Source organism: Mastomys coucha, unplaced genomic scaffold (genome assembly GCF_008632895.1).
Source record: "Mastomys coucha isolate ucsf_1 unplaced genomic scaffold, UCSF_Mcou_1 pScaffold16, whole genome shotgun sequence".
In the NCBI taxonomy this organism is placed as follows: Eukaryota; Metazoa; Chordata; class Mammalia; order Rodentia; family Muridae; genus Mastomys; species Mastomys coucha.
This window is the reverse complement of record NW_022196898.1, coordinates 34,697,436-34,723,762: the sequence shown is the minus strand read 5'-3', so window position 1 is coordinate 34,723,762 and position 26,327 is coordinate 34,697,436. Positions and strand designations below refer to the sequence as shown.

Below are 26,327 nucleotides of genomic sequence, written 5' to 3'. Positions count from 1 at the left end.
AATCCTGTTAATATATAAATGTGTAATTGCCCTAGAGGCAAAGCTGATGGATTGCGGTGTGAGTTTCATATGAGAGTATAAAGAAGATATGCTGTTCCAGTGACCTACTGGAGCAGGCTGTTACCAGGAATAGATCCATTTTAGAGATATGTTACAGAATGTGAGCTCAGGAGAGAGCATGAACATTCTAAATATAACATCCACACTGCCAGTTAGCAACAAACAAAATTCCACACCAACAGTGTTTACGTGGGAATGTGGAGAACTAGGAACAAGAATGGAATGTTTGGGGTATATCCAGGAGAAAGGAGGAGATACTTGGGAACATTTTAGAACCCTCTCCCACAGGCTGTTTGAGAAAGGGACACTATTGTTCTGAATTATTGTCCCAAAGCCAAATCGGGCAACATATCTATTTAATTTTCAGTGACGTAGCAAGTGAGAAGAGTAAGGCATGGAGATTGTATAGTGCAGAAACTGAGATGTTTCCTCTCTATCTCTTTATGGAGAAAGTCTGTCAACCCCTTCTAAAGCAGCCTGTTCTTCCGCAGGGGATTGTGTGTAGAGGCTGTCTGGCGGTGTGTTCAGATAGTTTTCAGTGTCATAATGTGTATGAGGGTATGTCTGTATATGTGTGTCCTAGTGAGAGACACCATTGTGCAATGGGCAAAGTGACCCCCCACAGTGAAGAATTATTTGTTCTAAAATGTTGAGAGGGACATTCTCCTTGATTGAACTTTATACTCCCCTGAGCCCTTTTCTTGACTTGCCTTAGTGGCTAATCTCTCTCATCTTGGCTTTAGTCCAGGCAAGTTCTAGCAAGAATCTCACTGAATCAGTTTAGTGAAACTCCTTCTCCCCCTTGGTATTTGATCAGATTTCTCATTTTTTGCCCGTGATATCTGATCACTCTGGCCTGTTTTCAACCAGAATCCTGTTAAGTTGTTCCATCAAGAGCTCCCCACCCTCAACGTCTTCTCTGAGTCATTTGCCATCTACTGACCCTCAGTCTTCCCCAACCCTGTCCCCATTCCTCTCTCCTTCCCTCTTCATTTCCTCCTCTCCCCTCCCCTCCCCCCTGTCTCCACTTTCCTGCAGTAAATAATCTCAGACCTATTTTGTTTGTTCCAAGAAATGTTTTCCTTACCATTTAAGATAATTTTTCTTGCTGGGCATGGTGATACATGCTTGTACCCCCAGCTTGTGCAGACGGGGCAAGGTCAGCCTGAACTGTGTGGAAAGTTCCTGGCCCATCTAGTCTGCACAATGAGACTCCATCTCAAAAAGTCAAAAAAGAAAAAATGTTTTCCCCCTTTTCAGTATCAGTAATTCAGAGGATTAAAAATCCTGAGCTAAAGTAATGTTTGGGGGCCAGAGAGACAGCTTAGCAGTTAAGAGCATTTTCTGCTCTGGCAGAGGACCTGGGACCAGTTTTCATCAGCCACATGGTGACGTACAATGGTCTGAACTCCAATTCTAGGCGATCTACATCCTCTTTTGGCTTCCATGGGCATTACACACATGTGGTAAATATATGTACATGTAGTCAAAACACTCATACATAAGAATAACTAAACATTTAGGAGAAAAGTGATAATGTTTAGTTGACATAATTCATTCAGGGAACATCTCTCCGGCACCTTCTTCCCCCTTAGAGCTGCACTGTTTAGTGGGGAAGGGGCATGAAAAGCAAAGGAGTTGGAAGAGCACTTGCTTTAGGAGCTTGGAAGAGGCCATTTGCAAAGACATTTTCCTCAGAGCCTGAGGGTATAGCTCAGCGGCATGCATGCAGTGCGTGTTTAGGACAGGGGCTTAGCTTCCCTCCCCTGATGAAAGAAGGCATTTCCTTCTGAGAGTATCAGGTAGGGCAGTTTGGATAGGATGAGTGAGCTGTGTTTGACCCTGGTCTTATTCCCTGGTATTCTAAAGTGAGGTAATGTTGCCTGACTGTTTCCGGCTTCATTATCAACTTCCCTTCATCCCCAATATTGGCTTCCTTAAAAGTTGGGCCCTTGTGATCTCTAATTCAAAATATGATGCTTAAAGGTAAAACATGGACTTGTTGAGATGTACCCAGATAGTTATTATGCAATATATAGAAGTGAGAAGGGTAGCATACCCAATTCTTGTTTTAGATGTGGCTCGAGAGAGTACATGTGTACACGGAGCCTGAGACCATGGACCTGTGTCTTGGGATAGAAGTCCAGCTGAGAGATCACTGATGGCCCAGGTAAGGTGCTGGACACTGTGATCTCAGGATCGAAGGCAAGAGAATTCCAAATCTGAGGATAATTTGTCTGAAAACAAGACAAATAAAAGGAATCTTTGTTGGTAGAGGAGAGGCAAGAGAAAGCAAAAGACAAAGGGGACACTTTCAAGTGTCCCTTCAGTGGCCTGTTTATGTGCTTGAGTCCCAGGCCTGCTCTTTGCCTGTTTCCTTCCTGAAAGCAAGAACCCTGGTACCTGTTCTGTCTGTGAGACTAGACATTGATCAGTGCTCCCTTCTCTGGACAAAACCTGATCCTGTGGCTTGCCTAAGTGATCTAAATTCTCTTCCAAACTACATGTGCTCAGTACAAGTCCAGCCCTCAGACCACTACAGCTGCCGATTCTACACCTGTGCTTTTCTTTAATGTCCTAGTTCTGACTTGATAAAGTAAGAACAATTACTGATGGCCAGTGTCCTGTGCACACTCCATAGAATGTCACTCTTAATTCCTTGCATTTTCTATGAAACCTCCTTTTCTTCATTTCGATTGATTGGAAGTTATTAGGACTAGAGCAGCCCCTGCCACTGTTTACAGGTTTTCAGCTATTTCAGGTGGCAGAAGGACTTTATGGTCACATCGAGGCCATTATGAGAGGCAGTTTTAATGACTTGTAATTGCCAGTGTAGAAAATGGCCACAGGACATGGAGAAATTTAAAAATTTATACAGAGAAAGGAGATGGCCACACATACAAAAATTTTAATTAGTAACAATGGGAACCTGGTGGCCAGTTTTTATTTTTTTCTAGGCCCCCCCCCAAAAAAGACCATTTTGATTTGACAGCAACTAAATAAAACAACTGCTAAGTAACTGGGTAGAGCCTGCTAATTTATATTTGTTACCAGACATAGAAAAATATATTTACCCCCTTCTGAGGTAGATTGAGGTCAATCTTTTTACTCAAGTAAAAAGCCCTTCACTTTAAACAAAAATTAAAGTATTTAGGTACCATATACAATACTCTAAAATCAAGGCCTAAGGGGAGATGGTCTGCTTGGCTTAAATCCTCATTCCTTCCTTGGTCCTTTGGAACAAGTCATTTAGCCTCTCTGCCTCAGTCCCTTCAACTATAAACTGGGAAATAATGGTCTGGTATCTCCTAGGGCTACTGTGAGAACTGTGCTAGTTTACGTGGACAGCACTTAAGCTGGTTAGCTACTGTTCTTATCTATTATTACTTATTTTATTGTTTATTGTGGCCTTGGAGTGAAGGACCTAATCTTGCTTATGTTATTATCAATGTATTCAAGGCAGTAAGTGTAGACATTCCCAGGAGGAAAAACCTAAGCCTGATGCTGTGAGGTATTGTTAGTCACAAGGTGACTGAAATTGTAGGTGACACTGGACATTTTTCAGTAGATTGCCCACCATGGAAACAGCACTTGCGTGTCTTATATTCAATACCTGTTTAGCTGGTAGAGTGCCATGGCACTGGAAAGTCCTGCTGCCTCTGCCCTGAGTGTCTCAGGGATGTAGGGTGACATGGCATCAGTCAGAGTCAGGTTTTTCACTGTGCAGATATAGATTTGTAAATATGAAGATCATAGGAATGCAGATCCTGGTGGGGTTTAGATTTGGTGTGGAGAGCAAAGTACACAGAATTTAAATTTCAGTGATGCCAGCATTAATAGAGGCAGTTTAAACAGTCAAAGTCAAGTTATTTTGTAGAATAAACTGCCCAGGCATGGAGGAGGGACTTTTCTTAATTTAGGTTGTAGACATGAATTTAGAAACTTTAAGCATTTCTAAGAAGTATATCTTTGCTAATTTGATATACAGAACATTTCCAAATAAAATGTGCTTACCTAAAACACCAGAGACAATTTCTAAAGTTTTATCTTCAAATTAGCCTGTATATTTTGTATGTGTTTTATAGTCAAGTGTATCTGTGTTACTATGCAAGTGTACACATATAAAATAATGCGATCATGTTAAAAGCAAATTGTGGAAAGAGACTATGGTTTATTTGTTTTTTTCTTAAGATTTCTTTATTTTTATTTTATTTGTATCAATGTTTCCTACATGTATGTCTGTGCACCACTACATGTCTGGTGCCCACAGAGGCCAGAAGAGGACATCTGATCTTCTGGAACTGGAGTTACTGATGTTTCTGTATTGCCACATGGGTCCTCACTCACAGAGCCATCTTTTCATCCCCAAATTTCTTTCTTATTAAGTAAAAATAAAGCTCCTTTCTTTGAAAGTGGGTTTTAAACAACTACAAAAATGTGAGCAGCATTATGCCAATTAGTATTCTGTTTTGTTTTGGTGTTTTGGTGCAAGCAGTCAAACCTCTGGCCTCACACAAGCCCGGCAAGTGCTGTATCACTGTGACACCTTCAGTCTTTTGTAGTCGATCTTTCAGAAGAGAGAAACAAATACTCCATTGATCTTTATGCCGTCATTTGTGTGGCTGGTTTTCTACACCAGCAGAAAAATTTGATTAATTGCTAATAACTGTCATAAATCCCTTAGGTAATGAAATTTTTTGGTCTATCTATTTTTCTCCCCGTTATACAAACAAATTAATAAAGTAGCTTGCTAGAACACCATAGAAAATAAATATGTGTTCTGCAGCAGCACAGGAGCCCAGTGCTGTCCAGTGCTTACTTGGGCTCTGGAGCTGTAGTGTCCTGCCATTGTTGGTAGGGTCTGAACCCTGACACTGCTCTCCTGGGAGCTCCCTGTGATCTGCTGTTGTTAGCAGGGTCTGAACCCTGACACTGCTCTCCTGTGAGCTCCCTGTAGGCTCTTGTACCTCACTGAGTATTTGCTAAGGCACAGACTGCAAGTCTGTCACCACTAATGCAAAGGTGGATATGAAGCCAATCCAGCATTAAACCTTTCACTTTGGTTTCAATAAGTCTTGGCTTTCTCGTTACCTAGGTAATCAGTATTAAATTGCTGCATCTTAAACTGAGATAGCAAAAGAATTTGATGTGAATGTTTTTTTAAAAGTGATTTAATGCTATATGGATAGACAATTATCAGTTATAAAGATAAATAATTGGGAAGTGCTATTAAATGGAACATGACATAACAAAATACCAGCTCTATCTCTTCCAAACCCATATAAATTTCTTTCTTTTGTTTTTGGTGGATGGTGGGTGGAGACAGGGTAGCCCTAGCTGTGTAGCCCTAGCTGTCCTGGAGCTCACTCTGTAGACCAGTATGGTCTTGGACTCAGATTCCGAAATCTACACTTGGGAAGATCAAAGGTAGATGCCCGGCTTCCAAATACATTTAACATCCCATTAGATTACATGTTTTTTCCTTCCTTTTGAGCCTAGTAGGCTCAAAACTGGGTTTACAACATTCTCTTCCAAGTTGTTGTGCCTACAGCTGCAGGCCACTTCTGCTCTCTCCACATGCTTTTGTCTACATTGTTGGGTTCTGTTTTCTAATATTTTCTGGAGGATTTTTGCATTTGTGTTCATAAAAAGATGCTTGTATGTGGTTTTTCTGTCTTTGCTTGATAGCCTGTTATTTGTATGTAGGCCTCATAAGTTTTGAAGTATTCTCTTGCTGTTTTCTGGGGGAGACTATAGAGAATATGTGTGACTTCTTCCTCCTATGTCTGGATAAAATTCACCAGTGAATCTGTCTGTATGTGGTCCTCTCTGATTTGGAAGGTTGCCAGACATTGCATTTCTTTACTATATGCAAGCATACTTAGATCATCTTGCTTCTTTATGTGAGTTTTGGTAGAATTTCTTACAAGGACTTAGTTCATTTCACTCAGGCCATTAAATCTACAAACATAAAGCTGTGGATAACACCCCTTCATTATTTTCTCAGAGTTGGAGGGATCAGAAGTGATGGCCCACCCTTCATTTCCATTATCAATAAATTGTGTTCTTTATTTTCGTCTTAGTTAATGGGGCTGAGCTAAGGATTATCAGTTTTATTGATTATGCCAAAAGACAGCAACTGACTTAGCTGACTTTCTCTGTAGTTTTCTGATTTTCAGTTTCATTGATTTCTGTTGAGTTTTTTAAATTATTCCTCCTCTGCTTGTGTATGCATCAGCTGTAGGTCTTTTCCTGCACTGATGTGCATGTTTAAGGCTATAATTTCCTATTAAGCATTACTTCTGCACCTCACAGATTTTGTATTTTTTTCATTTAGTTAAAAATCTTTAAGAAATTCTCTTGAGGTTTCTTCTTTGACCTCTGTGGTTTTAGAAATATTTAATCCTCTCATGCTTTTTGTGCATTAACACAGTCATACATTTTCCCAAAGTGCAATTAGAGAATCGTTCCTACTGATAAAAACATGTGTACACTGGGCTGTTAATGGAGAAGAGGGCTGGAAAGTGAGTAAGGAAGCAAAAGTTATTGAGTCATTTTTTTTTTCTGGTCAACTGTGCTTGTTTATATAGTGGACTTATGCCAACGTTAAAATACCCATATAGTTGAATCACTATTAAAGTGATAACATTATGTGATACAATGGGTAGAATAATTACATTAGGAGCTAGTCCTGAGAAGCATTATTAGCTCCCTGTGGTTCAAGAAGGACAGACAAGTTGGCTCAGTGGTTAGAAACACTTGTTCTTGCAGAGGGCCGAGGTTCAGTTTCCAGCACAACATGGTAGATCACAACATAGTCTCAGGGGTCCATTGCCTTTCATTGATCTCTGTGGGCACCAAACACGCATGTGGTGCACCTACAGCCATACAACCACTTTATATACATGAAGTAATAGAATCTTCAACAATTAAATAAAAATAGACACTAAAAGAAAAATCTAGACAGGAGATAATTTCAGATTAAGTTTTATAATAAACACTGTAATCATGGATGAAAATTGAGCTAATATTTTGTAAGGAAATGTAAGGAGAATTAAAGTTTATTTCAAAGATCCTTACGTACATGGCAGATCACCTAAGCACCGCCAGAGGTGGATTGTGTTTAAATCTGGCTAGAGGTTTTCTGCTTTTGGTTAAGATCAGCACTATGACATTCATTGGTATTTCTCTGTTATTTCTATTTCACCTCATAGCCTGCTCCCCCTGAGAAGGTGCTGTGGGAGGGCTGGTAGGTGGACATAGACTTGTATCTCAGCATCATGATGCAGAGGTTGGAGCTGCATATGGCTACGAGAGTAAGGGTCCTGAGGGGTCTGAGCCCCACTTAAACCGGAGGCAGCTTTTGGGTCTGTGGTGTATACAAACCTCAGCTCCTAACATTCAAGATTTAGTCTAGCCTGCTGCAACTGGTTGACTTAGTGTGCTGATCCTTTATGACCCTCTCTTCTTCTCAGTCCAAATGCACGAGCAGGAAGTCATCCCCCTGAATTCATCCACGGTTGATCACTTCAGATGGAAAACTCGGTGGCATTGACCATGTTTAGAATGGTGTGCAACCATTGCCTTTCTAATTTTAGAACTTTTTATTACTCCTTAATAGTCCTTTGTACTCATTGAATGACTATGAGTCTGCTTTCTCTGTGATTATAATGGTCTGTTTTGGATGCTCCATATAAAATACTCGATAAGTGACTGTGTATGTGCCTCTTTTACTCAGCACTATGTTTTGCAGTTTATTTAGAAGTTCCTTCAGTATTTTATTCCTGTTTATGGCTGATTAATGTTTTACTATATGTATATATCACAATCTTTTTATTTATCTTTATTTAACTTGGGTTATTTCCATCTTTTGGTTATTATGAATTGAGTTTCTGTGAACTTTTATATGTTTGGATATAGCTAGGATTACTGATTTATTTGCTTATGAAGGAACAATGAAATGTTTCATAGTAGATATACCATATTATATTCTCACTAACCATGTATGATGGCTTTATTTTACTGTATCCTTACCAGCAGTTGTTATACACTTATATTCTAAATAATCATTGTTTTATGATAGACTTTCTGGTAGGTGTGGAGTAGTTTCCTGTTGCAGTTTTTATTGTGTTTTGTCATTGATCAGTAATGTGACATGCAGGTGGACACAGTGCTAGAGAGGAAGCTGGGAGTTCTATATCTGGATCTGCAGACAGCAGGGAGAGAGTCACTGGGCCTGGCTTGGGCTCTTGAAACTTCAAAGTCCACCTCCAGTGACACACTTCCTTTAGCAAAGCCACACCTACTCCATCAAGGCCACACTTCTGGATAGTGCCACTTCCTGGTGACCAAGCATTCAAATATATGAACCTGTGAGGGTCATTTTTAGTCAAACCACCACAGTGTATCAAAAGATGTTAAGAAAGTGAGAAGACAACCAGTCAAATAAGGGAAATGTTTATAAATCATATATCTGCTAAGCTAGAAGTTTCCTTAACCGACTTTCATGTCTGTAAGTCTTGTCTGGGCTGAAAATGCATCTTCAGAAGCCATAGACTATCTAACAAAAACCCCAATACCAGGCATGAGAAGCCCTCTTTTACCTTATTGGTCAGGGGAGTCAAGAGACTCCCTAGGTATTATAGGCTATTGCTCTTACCCTTGGTTGCCTCCCAGAGAATGAAGAAAAGGCCTGATTGCCAAAAACACCATGCACTTCAGAATTCAGGGGACCTGAACTCAATTTGACCTGAAAGCCTCCTCCCTGATGACTGAAAGGTATCATGCAGGCTTCCAGGGAGGGAAGCAACCAACAGTCCAACCCAGCTCTCATTTTTATGAACTAAAATAGCAACCAGCATGGCAGGGTCATCCTAAGGGTGTGGTAGTCATATGCATATCTTGGCAGCAATCAACCAATAGCTGTCTAATCAGGCTTAAGGCCCACACAACAAGAGAGAAATCCTACCTGGTTATAGATACCAAGCCAACTCTCTAGGGCTAGTGATGCCATGGATCTTGGAGGACAGCCTATAACCACCACTTTACTTAGCAAGATTAACTCTTAACTGCATTTTAAAGAGTTACCCTTATACTTAAAGATAAGTGTAGCTCTTCCGTCTCATTAAAAACAAGCCTGTTTGCAAGAGATGCAGAGAGGTCCAGAAAAGCGCAACTGATAAAACTTGAGGGAACAGACATCATGTGCTCAGTCTCAACTGATGCATCTATAACAACTCTTGCACTGAAGGCTCAGGAAAGAGGGGCTAGAGAATTGTAAGAGAGAAACAGGAAGTCAGCTATGATACAGTGTCTCCTAGAAATGCCAGGGAAGCTACATCTACGAAGTTTCGGTAACATGAGAGCCTAAACAAGATTTGATCAAGGACTATACAGCGACAGACATACTAACATGCATTGGGGGAGATCTTCCTCAGGACCAACCCTAGAGAATGAACTACAGGTAACTTAGAAATGCTGATAGTGGGAGAAATAATCTTCCTCAGGGAAAAACCCCCAGTTGGTTATCCAATACAAAATGGTTAGTCACACACAAGTAAGATTGAACAGATTTTTATATTTAGGAATACACATACACACACACACACACACACTCAGAGACAAAGAGAGGCCATGAATTTTAGCAAAAGCAAGGAGAGGTGCATGGCAGGAATTGGAGGGAGGAAAGGAATTATTATGTGCTTTAATTAAAAAAATGGAACATTTTCATTAATTTTATTGAGAATTTCATATATGGTTACTAATTTACATAATTTTCTCCTCCCTCCAATTCCTGTATCCCCTGACTCTTTCTCAATTTCATGGCCCTTTATTCCTTAATTATTATTGTTAAACACACACCCATATAAATTCATAAACACAGCCTGCTTAGTTCTCTTGGTGTTGTTGACATGTGCATTTGTTTATGACTGACCACTTGCGACTGGATCACTCGACAGGGCTCATCTCTGGAGAAGAATGATTCTCCCTCACTCATCAATCACTCATTGCCTGTATCACTTCACCTAGGGGTGGGCCTTGTGGCATTTCCCCCATCCACATTGACTGTCAGCTGGTGCAATCATTTTACAGGTCTTGTTTAGGGATCTGTATTGTTGAGATTTTACATGTGCTGCCTTGCCTCCCTGGCACGAGTCTAGCAGCAGATCTTCTGACTCTTTCAGTCTTCCCACATCCTCTCCCACAACGTTCCTTGAATCTTAGATTTAGGTGTGGTATTGTAGATGCAAGAATTAGTGTTAGGCAACCTGTGGTCAGCTGTTGTGTCTTTCTGTAATGGTCTCCATCTGTGGCAAGCAGAAGCCTCTCTTCTTAGGGATGAGGGCTACATTTACCCAGCAAAGGTGGCATGGGCACTTGAGTAGTCAGCTTTCATGATCAAGGCAGTGGTTTTTTTCAAGAATGTTGCTCACAGCATGCTGTGTTGCAACCTGGCTCAGTAAGTAGACCTTTCTAGACCTTCTCTAGTTGGGCCTTACATTGGCAGCACTCAACTTTTTGTGTATCTTAGGCTGGCCCCTGAATGAATTACAAAGCAGCTACAGTATGTTCAGGAGTAGAACAGGTTCTATCCATTCTTTGGAACTGGAAAGCTTGCCCCAGAACCCCTTCTGTAGATGTCACACGTTTTCTTGTCTGAAATGAGTCACCCTTAACCTGTCCCTAGTAAGGGCCCACTGGTCTTTAATCCTGAAGGTAGAGTTAGACCTGAGTCACTTGAGGCAGGGATGAGTTCCTTAATAAAGCCTGCACTGGCTAGTTTGTTTTGTCATCTTGACACGAACTGACTCATATGGGAAGAGGGGACATCAGCTTAGAAAATGCCTTCATTAGATTAGCCTGTAGGCAAGTCTGTGCAGTATATTCTTTTTTTTTTTTAGATTTATTTTTTTCTTTTTTATTTTTTTTATGTGTATGAGTACACTGTAGCTGTACAGATGGCTGTGAGCCATCATGTGTATTCCTGCTCCGGCCCCACTCGCTCTGGCATAATTCACTATAGCTGTCTTCAGACGTGCCAGAAGAGGGCGTCCGATCTCATTACGGGTGGCTGTGGTTACTGGGATCCGAACTCAGGACCTTCAGAAGAGCAGTCAGTGCTCTTACCCACTGAGCCATCTCGCCAGCCCAGTATATTCTTAAACAGTGCTTCATGTGAGAAGGTTCAGGTCCTGCCACCCCTGAGCAGGTGGTCCTGGGAGGTATGAAAAAGGTAGCTGATCATGAGTCTAGAGGACAAACCAGTAGACAGCATTCCTCCTTGGCTTCTGCTTTACTTTTTGCCTTCGTATTCCTTGCCTGCTTGAGTTCCTACCTTAGCTTCCCTCAGTGATAGACTGGGATCAGGATGTGCACACTCTTTTCTTGCCATGTTGCTTTTGGTCATGTCTTTCTCACAGTGACAGTAAGCAAGCTAGGACAAAATCAAAGCCTGTTAAGAGGAAGCCAAGGACAAGCTTGCTGGTGGAATGATAGCCATTTTTAGGGTGACAGAGGCTCTTTCACTCAATGTGCTTTCCTTTAAGCTTTTGATATGAGCTGAGCAGTAGTGAAACTAAGGACCTACTTGTGAGTATTCACAGTCATCTATATGGTATTGTTCAGGAATGTATTCATCTACTGTACAATGGACACGCACTGTGAGGGGCAGGTTGTCTTGCTCTTGTGAAAAATTGCATCAAGTCTAGCAGTCATACTTGAAGAGATGGCCTTCCCGCCTCTGCATGGAAAGGTTGGTGGCGATTTGGAGCAGCTGATGATGCGGTGGCTCAGAGAGTTCTGCGCTCATCCTCATTATGCCCCCTTTCTGCTGGGGGCTTCTTTCCCATTTCATGTGGCTTTGGAGGAGAAAATAATTGTGCTCATCTATAACCTATTTCTTTCCTCTTACTCCCAGCCATGACATGTGATTTAAGCCCCACTAGTCAGGGGTCCCTATTTTCTAGGCTGCAGTGATGTCTTCAGGGAAGGTGTGGGATGCAGTTAGAATCATGAAAGCCATTCTTGAGATATTTTTTATGAGACAGTGCTGAAAACACTTACGGTTTTAGGATTGAAATGAAGGTCAAACAATAGCTTATTCCTGAGGTCACAGAGGGGAAGGCTGCCCATGGAGAAGGAGAGAAGAAAGCCTGTAGGCAGAGATGTGATAAGTAGAGGGTAGGGTGCAGATGGGTAAGAGCAAATGAACTCCGGGCATCACAGTCCTGGTCCAGTTTTCTTGTACCATGAGCTGCCGTGATGTCTCTCCGGCTAGATGAGCTAAAATGTCTCCTGCTTTGTTTGTGTGAATGTGAGTCGGGTTCCTGTCACCCACCTTCCAACATCTTGATTGATTACAGGATGTATCTAAGAAGATGTCTGAGGATAGTGCTGTGATAGTCCTTAGAAGGTGCACTTTAATACTTAATGTGCTTAATGAACCCCCCCGCCCCGCCCCCCCGCAGCCAATGCTGAAGTGCCCATTCATGTTCAGTGTAACTCATGGCCATAGGAAAAATAGCTTCAACCCGGCAAACGTCAGTGGTCAGTTTAAACACTGAAGGTTCTTTCCAATCAATGCTTCTGGATAAGTGAGGTGAGAGAATTTTTTTTTTCTGAGAAATGTATATAATGATATATGTTTTAAAAATACCTGAGGAGGCTTACTAGGTTGAGTGAAATAGTTTTTTTTTTTAAATTAAAGTGAAATTCTATAGTTAGTATTTTGACTTCCATATTTTGATTTTTTTTAAATTAATGTGACATTCTATAGTACTCTTTTTTTTTAAGACTTATTTATTATATGTAAGTATACTGTAGCTCTCTTCAGATACCTCAGAAGAGGGCATCAGATCACATTACGGGTGGTTGTGAGCCACCATGTGGTTGTTGGGATTTGAACTCAGAACCTTTGGAAGAGCAGTCAGTGCCTGTGGGGAGCCGCAGCTGCCACCCTATATACATATATTTTGAACACCTGGTCTCCAGCCAGAGCAGAGAGCATTGATAATCAAGCCCTTAGTTGGAGAAGCTGTGTGCCTCTAGTTTGTGATGCAAGCTGGCATGAATTCCCGCAGCCTATTATGCTATTATACGTAGCTGATGCTGATTGGGACCAGGGAAAGTATTTAACCCACAAGGGCTGGGGGCTGGAGAGAGACTGGAGAGACTGGAGAGAGTTAGTATGTGGAGATAGGAGTAAGTATGTAGAATTAGGGCTGGTGATGGGTTAGAGGTAAGATGTAGATTTAGAAGAGTAAGTATGTAGAGATAGTAAGTATGTAGAATTAGGGCTGGTGATGGGATAGAAGAGTAAGTATGGGATATAGAAGAGTAAGTATGATAGATAGGAGTTAGTATGTAAGGATAGAAGTAAGATGTAGGAATAGAACTAAGAATAGGAATAGGAGTAAGTAGAAATAGTAATAAGTAAGATGTAAGAAGCAAGATATAACTAATAAAATGTAAGTAGAAATAAGTAAGATGTAACAAGCAAGATTATAAGGATCCTAATAAAACTGCATGGGGAAGAGCTCAGTGTTTGCCTCCTTACTTCTAACTAGACGGGTAAGGCGGCTTACAAGTGCCCTTACCAGCTGAGCCATCTCACTAGTCCCAAGTGGAATAGTTTTTAAGTAGTTGTACTTGAGTTACTATTGGTGAGGTTGACTTGGTGCTGGCAGTTGCTGAACTATAATCCTAAGAAAGCTGGGTGGTAGTGGTACATGCCTTTCATCCCAGGACTCGAGAGGAAGAGACACATGGATCTCTGAGTTTGAGGCTAGCGTGGTCACAGAGCAAGTTCCAAGATAACCAGAGCTATGTGGAGACACTGCCTCAAAAAAACAAATAAGGAAAGGAAAACCAAACCAAAAAGCCCCCCCAAAACCAACAAAACAAAACAAACAAACAAAAAGTAAGTGTGGTAGACACTTATTCTTAAGTCTAGCATTCACACACAGGAGTCCTTCCCACTTTATGCCCAAAGCAAATCTGAGAAGAATCCTAATTAAAAATATGGAGGGCAAGAACAAAATTGAGATCTGAGAATCTGGTTGTTTGAGAACCAGACGCCTCTGTGTCAGGCATTGCCACAGAAAAGTACTTAGAACTTTGGACCAGGAACACTGTGGGGAAGCACCTAACTAAATGGACCTGGATTGGCTAAGTGGGTCAGAAGAATTGAGTGTCTTTCCCATTTTCTAAGATTTTAGTGAAGTCACAACTTTTACTTGTTTCTTCAAAGACAAATAAGGGACAAGTGCAGAGTGACAGAACAGGCCTGGTCCAATTTTAGGATGAAAATGTGAAGTTAATGTAGTAAAACAAATGTTTCAGTGTAGCAACGCTTTAAATTCTTTAACTGTATTGAAAACGTGGGCCGACACCAACCGTGTAATGACTGCATTAAGACAGGGAAATGACCCTGCTCCAGCACGCCCTGGTGTGCACCCAATGGGGTGTGGTAGTTGTCCCAGCGTGCTGTGAACCGACAAGATTGTATGTTATTCAAGGGCATTGATAATAAACGGAGTGGCCACAAATAAAACTGTTCTTTCATACCCTGTGACTAGCACTGAATAATTTGGGGTTTCTAAAAATGGGAAGCCATTTGATAATCTTCCGAGTGCTGGACCATCTGCAAACCGATTTCATTTGCTTAGAGTCAGAGATGGAAAGAATCAGGAGTCAGATTTGAGAAGGCTCTTTTGACAAACTGGGACAGCTGATGCTACCCCAGGAGAATGACAGTCTGCCAAGACTTGGTCAGCAGCTTTTCTTTAAGAGTGTTTTGCCATATGGTCTCCTCCAAAAGCTAAAGATCAGGTTTCAAAGTCTAGCACATGCCCATTAATAAATCATGTTCTTGAACTAAGGGCAGGCACTACCTGCATCGGGAGGTAGAATTCAAATGGATCTCTGGGAAGTGGAGGGAAGGAATTGACCCGGGTGGTGAGTAGGTAGGGAAGGCTGGTGTGTTTTGGGAAGGATAGTTAATTCAATATTTACCAGGACGGCAAGGCTCCAGTGAGTTTCCTATGACCTTTGTCAGGAAAGTATTTTCACCAAATAAAAAAAGACATCTCTGTAAGAGTGCTGAATCGCAGAGATAAAAACAGTGAAATCAGTTGGGAAGAGATTTGAAACTGTGGAGATCATTTTAAAAATTTATTTACAAACCAACTTTGCTTCCTAGGACAGAAGGCACATCTTCTTATCTTTCCAAAGGAGAAATCTGTTGTGGCATTTTATTAGCATTTAAGGCAAAATTGAGACTTCTACAGTGTTGAGCAAGAGCTGGCCGATTCTAGCTGAGGTCTCCAACCTAGGGTGGCTCACAGTGCCTGCAGCTCTTCCTTTATGCTGGGGTAGCTACACTGAATTTTCAAGGGAAGACGTGCTGAGAGAAAGAAACTAGATATTTTAGAAGACAACTTTAAAAAGTTATAATATCCCATTTGATATTTTAAACCCCAGTTAACTTTATTACCTTCTTCTATTCAATATATATTTGTTAGTATTTGATAATTATTAGGCTAGCCTTGGATCCTGATTTCAAGCAGCCTCTCAGGTGTCTGAGACTATAGGTGTGTGTGTGTGTGTGTGTGTGTGTGTGTGTGTGTGTCACTGTGTCCAGCTTTTAGATAACACCGGGATAGTAAATAACAAAAGAACATCTATGACTATTAACTAACCAATTAAATTTGAAGCTACAAGAGAAACCAAGGACTTAGTGACTGCTAGCAAATATTGTACCATTGAGCTACACACCAGTCCTGGTATTTATTCTGAAGGTTCTAGTGGCTGATAAGAAAGCTCCATTGCTCCTCTCTTGTGAGTCTGAGAACACTCTGAGAACCAGTTTTGCCTCATCACAGAGCTAGAGGGCATCTGGAACTGAGAAGCAAGGTGCAGGCTAGAATTCATCAGAGACCATGTTATATATTATTTAAGCAGAAGATAACTGTTGCAGAGCTTGAACACAGGAGTAGTGTTGAACTCAGAGTTTTTTCTTAAGGTATTTTGAGTCTGAAAGAGTAAAAGGAAGACAAAATCTAGAAATAAAACCTAAAAGAACTGGTTTGAGGTAAAGGCTGGGGGAGTTGCATAGGAGGACCAAGCAGCCCGGAAGCCCTCACCTAGGCAAGTGCACAAAAGGCCTGGGAGAGACCCAGAGATGGAACTCGGGAGAGAAAGTAGCAGCTCTGTAACAAACAGCATTTCCTGATTTTACTCGACCCCGTGCTTCTGATAACTCAGTTTCAATTTACCCTTAGACTATCTGAGAGATACAGCACTTAACAAATGAAAAACAAACCCTTGGAGATGTATTGTATAGGAGAGACAAAGCAGGGGCAGTAACTCTGGGGGCCTTATGTTTGTGCACAGTCCAATGCTCATACGTGTATGGAGGTCTGACCATTGGCCAGGGTTGTGTCTTACTTGGTGGCTTTGGAGTCCTTAGCCCTATGGCAGAATCTAGCAATCTACAGGTTCCTCATCAGCGTAGGAACTGAAGGCTGAGTTCTGTTGCTGTAGCTCCCGTGTGGGAGAGAACATGCCGTGTTGTTGGTGCTCTCTAGGTAGTCAGCAGCACACCGTTCATCCAGAACCTTTGGCAGGAAACCCAACAGTGTACTCTATAGAGGGGCTCTCCAAGTCACTCTTTCATCTCTGTACCCTTAAAAGACTTACAGTCATAGGCTAGTCCCTACTTAGTAATTTGGAATCAGAGCCCACAGAGTCCTATAACAAAGTAAGGGCTGACTCTTCCGGTTGGCTTGTGCCAGTCTACTCTTATAGATCCTACTGTAGACCTCTTATAGACCCTTCCCGCCCTCCTCCACCCCTCATGAGCTCTCCCTAGAAATTATATATGACTTTGCAGAAAGAGTCCTCCTGAAACATTTGTCCCTTCCACCCCCACCCCAGGCTCATGCAAGCAGTTCTTAGATCTCTGGAATTTGGAAGTCTTCTCTGAGGTATTATTTAACATTATTTGGGAAGACTGTAAGCAGCATTAGCACAGGGCTAACCTTGTAAAATGAGTGCTTAATAAATATCACCCAAGGAAAGTAGATGAGTTAGGAAGAAAGCTTGCTCGTTAGCCATTGCTGTCACTGGAAGCGTTTATTAAACTCTTTACCTTCATGGGGCACTGAGCCAGGGATGGTACAAAATACAATAGCAGATGTGGCTTGTAGCCTTGAGACCCAGGGCAGCATCTGAAAGCTCATTCTTGTGTGAAGTGTGAAATTTACCTCTGTTGTCTTTCTCAGCTGACAAACAAGTAAATCGTGGTTGGGGCAAGAGTAACAGTGGCAGACAGAAGGCTGGTATGCAGGTAGATGGCACCCAGGGGCTCTGTCATTGCTCCATGTTACCAGAAGTTCTTTCCAATGCTGTACTGGGGTATAAAGTACCACCAGATATCCTATCACACTGCATCGTATACTCCCAAGGCTTTTGTGTTTGTAGGTATAAATACATTTTCAAAAGATTTATTTTTGGTATGTTGTTTTTCTCTGGCAGGAATGTAAGTTCTGAATTGGAAACATCACTTTGGCCAGAGAATGATTTACCTTTCTTTGCAGGGCATGGGCCTTTGGGGAGGTTCAGGATTTTCCTAACAGCGGGAAGTATTGTAAAGCTTGACTGGTCACTGACAAGGTTAGGAGCTGGAAGCTACGGTTTGTTCTTTCTCCTCAGGCCTCTGCTCTTCTGTGTCCCTCACTACGATTGGCTTCCCTTAGTTTTCTCTTTTCATATGTGGCCTGAGGTTCTGCCTATTGTCAGTGATAGGAACGTTTTCTTATTTTGAGATGATTTTAGATTTGCAGTAAATTTGCTATTGCATATGGAGAATTCCTATATATATACTCCCTAACCAGCTTCACTTAAGGCTAACTAACCTCTCTTGTTCTAGGGACCTTGCTGTTCACAGGGTGATGGGAACATGGCCATCTAATTTCCAAGGAACCTTTAATCAGAGAAGCTTTTCATGAGAAATTAAAAAATTTTAAACGTTCTTCTGGTTATAGCAGTAGGGACTTAAAAGTGGGGGTGCTAGTGGTTGTGTTCCAGCTACGAGAGAACTGAGTGAGAGGAGAATTTTGAGAGTCCTTGCTGGGACCTTGAAATACTGTTTACTGATCCTTCTGTTTGATTTGCATTTAGCGACTGTCCCATAAGTGTTGCATACCATACAGACCTCTGGAGCTACCAAGCTGAACTTTGAAATGGGTGTTTTGATTCACAGTGTGCAAATGCTGTTCCAGAAGCACATGGTGTGCTGTGGCGAGCAAGGAAGGTGGCCTTGGTGCCCTCCCTGCTCCTGCAGGCTTCATTAGGCTGCAGCACCTGGAAGTGGCAGCACTTGGCAGATGGAAATAAGCTGTTCTGTTTAGTCCAAACTTGCAATTAGGATAGCTTGGGTAAATTCAGGGGACCATCCGTGCTCTGTCATCTTACCAGAGGTTGAATGCACCGCCCCCCCCCCAGTGGAGTTAAAACAGTTGTTAATGCAGTGATGTGCTGATTGTGTTTATCTTCCTTGAGCCATTCATTGTTCTCCTTTACCTGCCTTTTTTTTTTTTGCAGTGCATAAAATTCTTTATTTAGAACAATAAAGTATATGTATATATAATGTAATTTCAAATTCAAACCTGCGTTAAAAGGGTCAGGACAAATACCAATCTTGAAAAGTGTATTTACAGTATATACACAGATATATCATATTTTATAAGCTTTTAAAATTAAACCTCAGCCATAATAAGGCTAAGAAATGACTATTTCACAGTAGTCTTTTACTTTTTGTATAATAATTAGAGCAGATAACCATACTTTATAGAAAATAATTGTATATAGACCCTTTAAAAATGTATCCCATTCTATCATTTAAGTGATGTTATTTGGGAAAACAATACATGTTTGATCTGGTTCCTTAAAGGTCCACACCTCTGCTTTGGTGTAAAGTATAGGTTATTGTCATTGGTATTTGTGCTTCTGCATTCTTACAGACTTAGTGCCCATAAGAGCTACTTTGTTACTTAGTGTTCCATTGGTTCATCAGTTAGACTTTATGTTTATCAGTAGATGGTGTGTGCTGTGCCTTTCTCTGTGGTCCTTCTGGAAGATGTTCTGGAAATGGGGGCATAGCATTGTAATATATGGGAAACTCCAAGTCCATACCAGCAGTTTCTGTGGAAGCATTCCTTGTAATTAGTTCTTGCTGCCATGCTTGTATCTGTTAAGGAACACAGACAATGTTTAACCAGTTCATTTACATTTCCTTCTGTAAACTCAGACATATATCTCTCCATGTTAAGCATTAGTTGATTGAAAGTGAGTTCCCGTGAGCACAATTGAAATAGAGCAATAGAAACAATCAAAGTAGCAGATGGACAGGTTTGAAAAATGTGAGGGCTCCACACCATTATAACCAGCAGTAGGCAACCTGATGCCACATGCTAGGATACATTGTGTTGGTATCTGAGTCTTGTTTCCCATTAGAGATTCAAGACAAGAGACATAGGAAGTGATCTGTCAAATACGAATCTATGATCCAAACATTCATGGCTTGTTAAATTACACAACAGTCTAACACCAACAGCAGGCTTGGCAGTTAAGATTCCATATGATTACCAGTGGGAAGAATATCATTCTGATGAGCTGAAAGCTTTGATTTATTTTTCTTCAATAAAATTAAAACTGCATCTATTTTTAATTTCAGAACAGTGGAGGGTGAACCTTATTTGGCAGCTCCCATTGTACGCTCAATTCATTGAGCCCTGTTGTGAGGGCTTCAAACAGTGACATCACCACAGCAGTTGTGAAACAGGTAAGAATCTGGATGTCACTCTTCTCTGACATTCCTGTGTTGTTGGGCACATGTGTTGGCTCCATTCCATTCTGTGAACAGTGCTGCAATAAACATTGATGTCCGTTATCCCTGCAGTTGACTCAGAGTCCTTTGGGCAAGTTACTAGGGGTATATAGCTGGGTAGGTAGATCTATCTATTTTCAGTGTTTTTGAGAAACCTCCATACTAATTTTCCTAGTGGGTGAACTGAGGTACCATCTCATCAGCAACATATAAAAGTTCCCTTCCATCTGCATTCTTGCCAACATTTGTCCTTTGTTTTCTTAATGGATGTCATTCTGACTGATGTGAGAGACAGTCTCAATGCAGTTTCATTTTATTTTTCTCTGATGGTTAGTGATGGTGAACATTTTTTTTTATGTTCATTGCCCACTTATAATTAATCTTTTGAAAACTACCTATACTCATTTATCGACTATGCTATTTGACTTTGTGTTTAGTTTTTTGTTATTGTTTTGTTTTTGAGCTCTTTGTATGTTCTAGATACTAATCTTCTGTCAGCTGCAAAGGTTTCCTCCTGGTCTGTAAACTATCTCTGCCCCTGAGTGGCTGCTTCCATTAATGCAGAGGTGTTTTAGTTTCAGGAGGTGTCCTTTGCCTGTTGTTGGCCTCACTTCCTGAGCAGTAGGGGTTGTGTTCAGAAAGTCCTTGTCCACATGTGTTTTGAAGCTCTTGACTCCCATTCTGGAACTTGCTTCTCATTTTCTTAAGTATGTCTTCGGTGAGTATTTAAACATTGCTGTCAGACTTACTAGCCTTGTTAGCCATCATCTAGCTCTGTCAACAGCCTGAGAAGCCTTTGCCCACATCATTTTTCCTGTTTGTCACCAACAGCTTTATGGTTTTATCATTCATATTCTTATTTGTATTAGTTATCAAGTTAGCTTTTGTGAATGAAGTAGGGTTGTGGTCAAGGGTCATGTTTCTAGTTGTTCTGTCAACATTTGCTGGCATTTGTTTTTCTTTACCTGTTGGATTATGCTAGTGACTTTGTGACAGTCATGATTTTATATGAGGAGGTTCTATTTTGGGGTCACTCTATTCTGTTCTTTAGTTGTTCTTTGGTAGTCTTGAACCATTTATAAAAACATTGCTGTGTCTAATGTGTGTGAGTGTGGGTGTGTGTGTGGTTGTCATATTATGGCTTCCAGAAGTTGGTTCTCTCCTTCCACTGTGGGTTCTAAGGATCAAACTGTGGCCCTCAGGTTTGCACAGTGAGCATTTGTACCTACTGATCCACCCCCCTGGCTTGTACCAATTTTAATAGTTGTTATTGTATGGGTGGCCATTCTATAGGTCGCATGGACTCACTGGACAACTTTGAAGTTTATATTTTTTGCTGTTAAAAGCAATTAAATGTATGGTCAGCTATTGATATCTGAAAAGAATAATTTACATATGAAATTTATATTTAGAAGTGCAATGATACTATTTAGTGCTGTAGTCTAATTTTTATTTCTCCAGCAAATGAGAGTGCCTGCTATTTACAAGAAAGTAACATGAATGCTGTGATCAGTGCCCATGACACCCCCTGCTGTCTGGGAGAGACAGTTTGCATTGCTTCTGGCTAGTTAGCTTTCTGTCTCTGAATGAAATAAATGATAAATGTAATGTAGGCAGAGACAAACATTTATTCAAGGTTTGTTTTGATTTTTTGTTTCAGGGCTTTTAATCTAAGGTTGGGTGGATTCACTGCTCTGGGCATCTGGTAGAAGTGCTGGGTGGCAAAAGTGGGGACCTGGTCATCACTGATGCTGGCCGCTTGCATCAGGAGCCAGGAATCCAAGCTAGAGGGGAAGAGAAAGACCAGAGCTCCCTCTCTCCCTCAAGGGTGTGCTCCCAATGACCTATGGGCGTTTCATAAGGCCCTACCTCTTAAAATATTTACTGTCTCTCCTAGGGATCAAGCCTTTAACACATGGGCCTTTAAGGGACACATTTTTAAGCAGTGACAGCTTTTATATATCATTATTATTTTGTCCCTTTTATATACCAACCAAGGTTGTTAGAGAATTACAAAAACCAAAATCTTCAGTGGAGAGACTTTCCTAAAACTTATTATTCTCCATGGGTCTCCTAATATGCATTTGCATGCATGTCCGCTGACAGAAAATAAGAGGTGAGTATCTGACCAGGTGTCTAAAGGCATTCAGTCAATTATAGCAACAGAACATTGGTCATAACTCAGCCTGTGTGTGCCGTGTGTGCTGTCAGATGTGAAAGGTTATCTGTCTTAGGCTTTTTTATATGCTAATAAGAAAGGCATTTGGTTGTGTAAATGTTCCCCAAGGTACATGCTTTTATTTTATGTGGGTATATACATAAAATTATGGTGCTGTGTGAAGAGTTTGTAAATGTTTGCTGCTTTATGTGATCATTTATTCCCTTAGAGGAGCGATTTGCAGTAGAAAGACCACCCTAGATCTCAGTTTAAGTATTATGTTAATTTTCTTGGGGAAGATGTTACTTTTCTTGGGGAAGATGGGTTTTAAGGGAGAAACTGTTACTTTTGGTGAATATTTAATTTTTTCACATCTTTTTCTGTATGAACAATAAAATAATTCTGTATCATGTTGTTTTAATATGATTGCTTATGTTTACCATGATAAAATTAATATCTGTGATAGACTACTGGTCTGGAAACGACAGTTTTAATAAATTATTTAATCATCCCTACAGTCTAATCAAAGCCTGATACTTCCAACTTATGCTAAGCTAAATATTGTCACACAGAGTACAGAGGACTGTATCTTGGACAGGATAGAGGAAGCTGTGTAAGAATTGGTTCTGTAGACCTTCATCAAGCTTTTAATTTGTCAGAGAGTTCTAGAACTCTTTTCTGGGCTCTGTCAGTTATTTTTAACCAAGTAAACATTCTTTCTTTTTTTGGTATGAAACCTTTATTTGATTATTATCTAATAAAAATAGATTAGAACCTTTTGGAGGACTACCACCATTTATTCTTTTTTTTTTCCCCTATGGGGTTGTGTAAAAAAAACAGTCAAATAAGCAACAAACAAACAAACTCCAATAACATGAATGGCAAGGCGTTCATTCTGGTCCCAATACTGACTCCATCTTTCAATGCTGTCACAGTTTCTGGATCTCTGAGGGTACAAGGCATGAGGACCACCTGAATCTGTTCTGTTGGATTGACTTTAACATTTTGAGGAGCATTCCACTGTGATTGGGTACTCTGTACTTAATCTTTTTCTAGTTCTTATGGAAGAAACACTCTTCCTTTATCAAGGCAGTGACGGTGGGAACCTCTCCGAGGTTCTCTTTAGAAATCTCCCAGGGGGAAGTCCGTGAAGATGTGCCAGGTTGAAAGAGAGGATAATCACAGCTGGCTGCTGATTACTGTGCATTTCCTCAATCATTGAGTCTATTTTCCCGACGAGAAATAATCCAGAAAAGAGGCCAGAACCAAAACCAAAACCAAAACCAAGGTATAGTTTAATTTAAAATGAATTTTAACCTTTGGTTCTCTGTGTCATATTACCAGTAACCTTTGATAAAGGGCGTATATACAGTTAATGTGATTTCCTTCCCCAAGTCCCTGGATTCATCCCTCCCTCCGTCTCTTGCTCCCTTTGTCCCTCCTTAAGTAAGAGCTGGTGGCTCACAAGCTCATGTAATTCTAAAGCAGAAATGTAAAAGTAGAGACTTCCCCTTCCCTGCCTTTCTACTGTTCTCTGTGCGTTACCCTCCAGGAGAGTATGCTTGCTTTGTGAGTTTGCTGTTGGGTGCTGGAGAATCTGGTCTGCCTCTTGCTGTTGATGAACATGTTCATTTACGCTGTGTTACTGTAGTCTAGGCATGCTAAATAATTGATTGGCAGGTGGAGAACAGCAAACACAGCCCCTTTGTTGCTATGGTGATACATTTGGTTAAGGGGCCTGTCCATCATTTGGACCACATGGATCTGACATGTGATTGTAATTGTGGTTGGAGGAGAAAATCAACTTAGGAAGAGGTGGCATTTGAAGCAAATGGATATGTGTTTTAAAAGGTGTTTGGGCAAACTTGCGCGATGACTTATACTGTTCTGTTATCTATTAAAAGGCTCACTCCCAGCTAATGTGTCAGCATAGAGAATGGGTAAAGTGACAGATTTGTTTACTTGCTATCGCAGTAGCATTTGATCATTTATTGCCTAGAATGGTTTTTCTGTGAGGTTTACATTCTTCCCTCTGTCATCCTTAGGAGGGCTTCCAGTAAGTGGAATTAATGTTGTCTTTAGTAGAGATTCTGAGGGGAAGGACATTTCTTTTATTCTTTGTTATAAGCAAAATCTCCAAGCTGTTAGAGGAAGCCACTCTTTGTTTGGCTACTGTTCCATCAGATAGTCATTGAGCATTCGGCTGGGGGTCCTGAAGGACTGGGAGACAAGGACACAAAGCAGATATGGTCCTGCCCCCAGGATGGTTAGTCCCTGTTGTCCCTGTCCATTTAGCTTTATCTCTTCCCTTTTAGTGCTGTGACTTGAAGAAGACTTCCTCATTATGTGTGTGATTTTTTTTTGAAATTTTTTGTATGCATGTTCACCCATGTGGGTATACATGCATGAGTGGGTAGAGATGTGTTCATGTGTTGTTGCATGTGCAGGCCCGAGATTGATGTCAGGAGTATTTCTTAATTACTCTCCATCTTGTTCATTGATGTCAAATCTCACTTCAACTGAGAGCTTGCCAGTGTGGCTAGTCTAAATAGCCAGCTTTCTCTTGTGACCTCCTATGTCTATGCCCTGGAACCAAAGGTGGGCATTTATGTGAATTTCAGGATCTTAGACTTCGGTCTAGAGGCTTGTACAGCAAGGACTATGTATACACTGAGCCATCTCTACAGCTCCTTGAACACTGATTTCTTCCTTACCCTTTGTAGTTCTTTAATGTGTATATCTTCCAGTAATTTTTTTGTTTGCAGTACTAGGAAGTGAATTCAGGGCTTACTGCAACTATTCTGCCAGCAAGCTGCCTCCTCACCTGTCAGTAGTTTGTTTTGAGACAGCATCTCATGCAGTGTAGGATGACCTCAAACTTCCTATGTTATCCAAAGCCAGCCTTGAACTCTTGCCTCATGACTGCTGGTATGCACCACTATAGTTCTAAGTGTGTGTGTGTGTGTACATGTGTGCGTGTTTACATAGGTGCATTTAGAGGCCAGAGGAAAACCTTGGATGTTGTTTCTAAGATACTGTCTATATATCTTTTTTTATTGAGACATTGTCTGTCATTGGCTAGGAACTTACCAAGTGGGCTAGGCTGGCTGGGCAGTGAGCCCTGAAGATTTGCCAGTTTTCTACCTCTGTAAGACTCAGACAAGTGCATGGCACTACACTTAGCTTTTTCAAATGTGGATCTTGGGGGTTGAATTCAGGTCCTTGTGCTTGTAAGGTTCAACATACTACCAGCTGAGGGATCACCTTTACTTCCTACTAGTTATAAAAAGTAACATGCACTGTCAATAGGACAAAACGGCAGCCAGCAGATTGGGAAAAGATCTTTACCAATCCTATATCTGATAGAGGGCTAATATCCAACATATACAAAGAACTCAAGAAGTTAGACTCCAGAGAAACAAATAACCCAATTAAAAAATGGGGTACAGAGCTAAACAAAGAATTTTCAACTGATGAATACCGAGTGGCTAAGAAGCATCTAAAGAAATGCTCAACATCCTTAGTCATCAGGGAAATGCACATCAAAACAACCCTGAGATTCCACTTCACACCAGCCAGAATGGCTAGGATAAAAAACTCAGGTGACAGCAGATGCTAGTGAGGTTATTGAGAATGAGGAACACTCCTTCATTGCTGGTGACATTGAAAGCTGGTACAACCACTCTGGAAATCAGTTTGGCAGTTACTCAGGAAATTGGACATAGTACTACCAGAGGACCCAGCTATACCACTCTTGGGCATATACCTAGAAGATGCTCCAACATGTAATAAGGATACATGCACCACTATGTTCATAGCAGTCTTATTTATAATAGCCAGAAACTGGAAACAACCCAGATGTTCCTCAACAGAGGAATGAATACAGAAAATGTGGTACATCTACACAATGGAGTACTTACTCAGCTATTAAAAACAATGAGTTTATGAAATTCTTGGGAAAATGGATGGACCTGGAGAATATCATCCTGAGTGAGGTAACCCAATCACAAAAGAACACACATAGTATGTATTCTCTGATAAGTGGTTATTAGCCTAGAAGATCAGAATACACAAAGTACAAACCACAAACCATAAGAAACTCAAGCAGGAAGACCAAAGTGTGGATACTTTGTTCCTTCTTAAAAGAGGGAATAAAATACCCATGGAAGGAGTTACAGAGACAAACTATGGAGCAGAGACTGAAGGAAGGACAATTCAGAG

At 40.9% G+C, this 26,327-nt stretch overlaps 1 protein-coding gene across 3 annotated transcripts in view; it reads left to right on the top strand.

The window, feature by feature from the left end:
- The window catches only part of Fam160a1 (family with sequence similarity 160 member A1), a 256,635-nt gene that overhangs the window by 101,453 nt on the left and 128,855 nt on the right, over positions 1-26,327 (top strand). For all 3 annotated transcript variants that reach the window (XM_031374231.1, XM_031374229.1, XM_031374230.1), the window contains exon 3: positions 19,796-19,903. The gene's annotated coding sequence lies outside the window, so the exon portion shown is untranslated. The remainder of the gene's footprint in view (positions 1-19,795; positions 19,904-26,327) is intronic.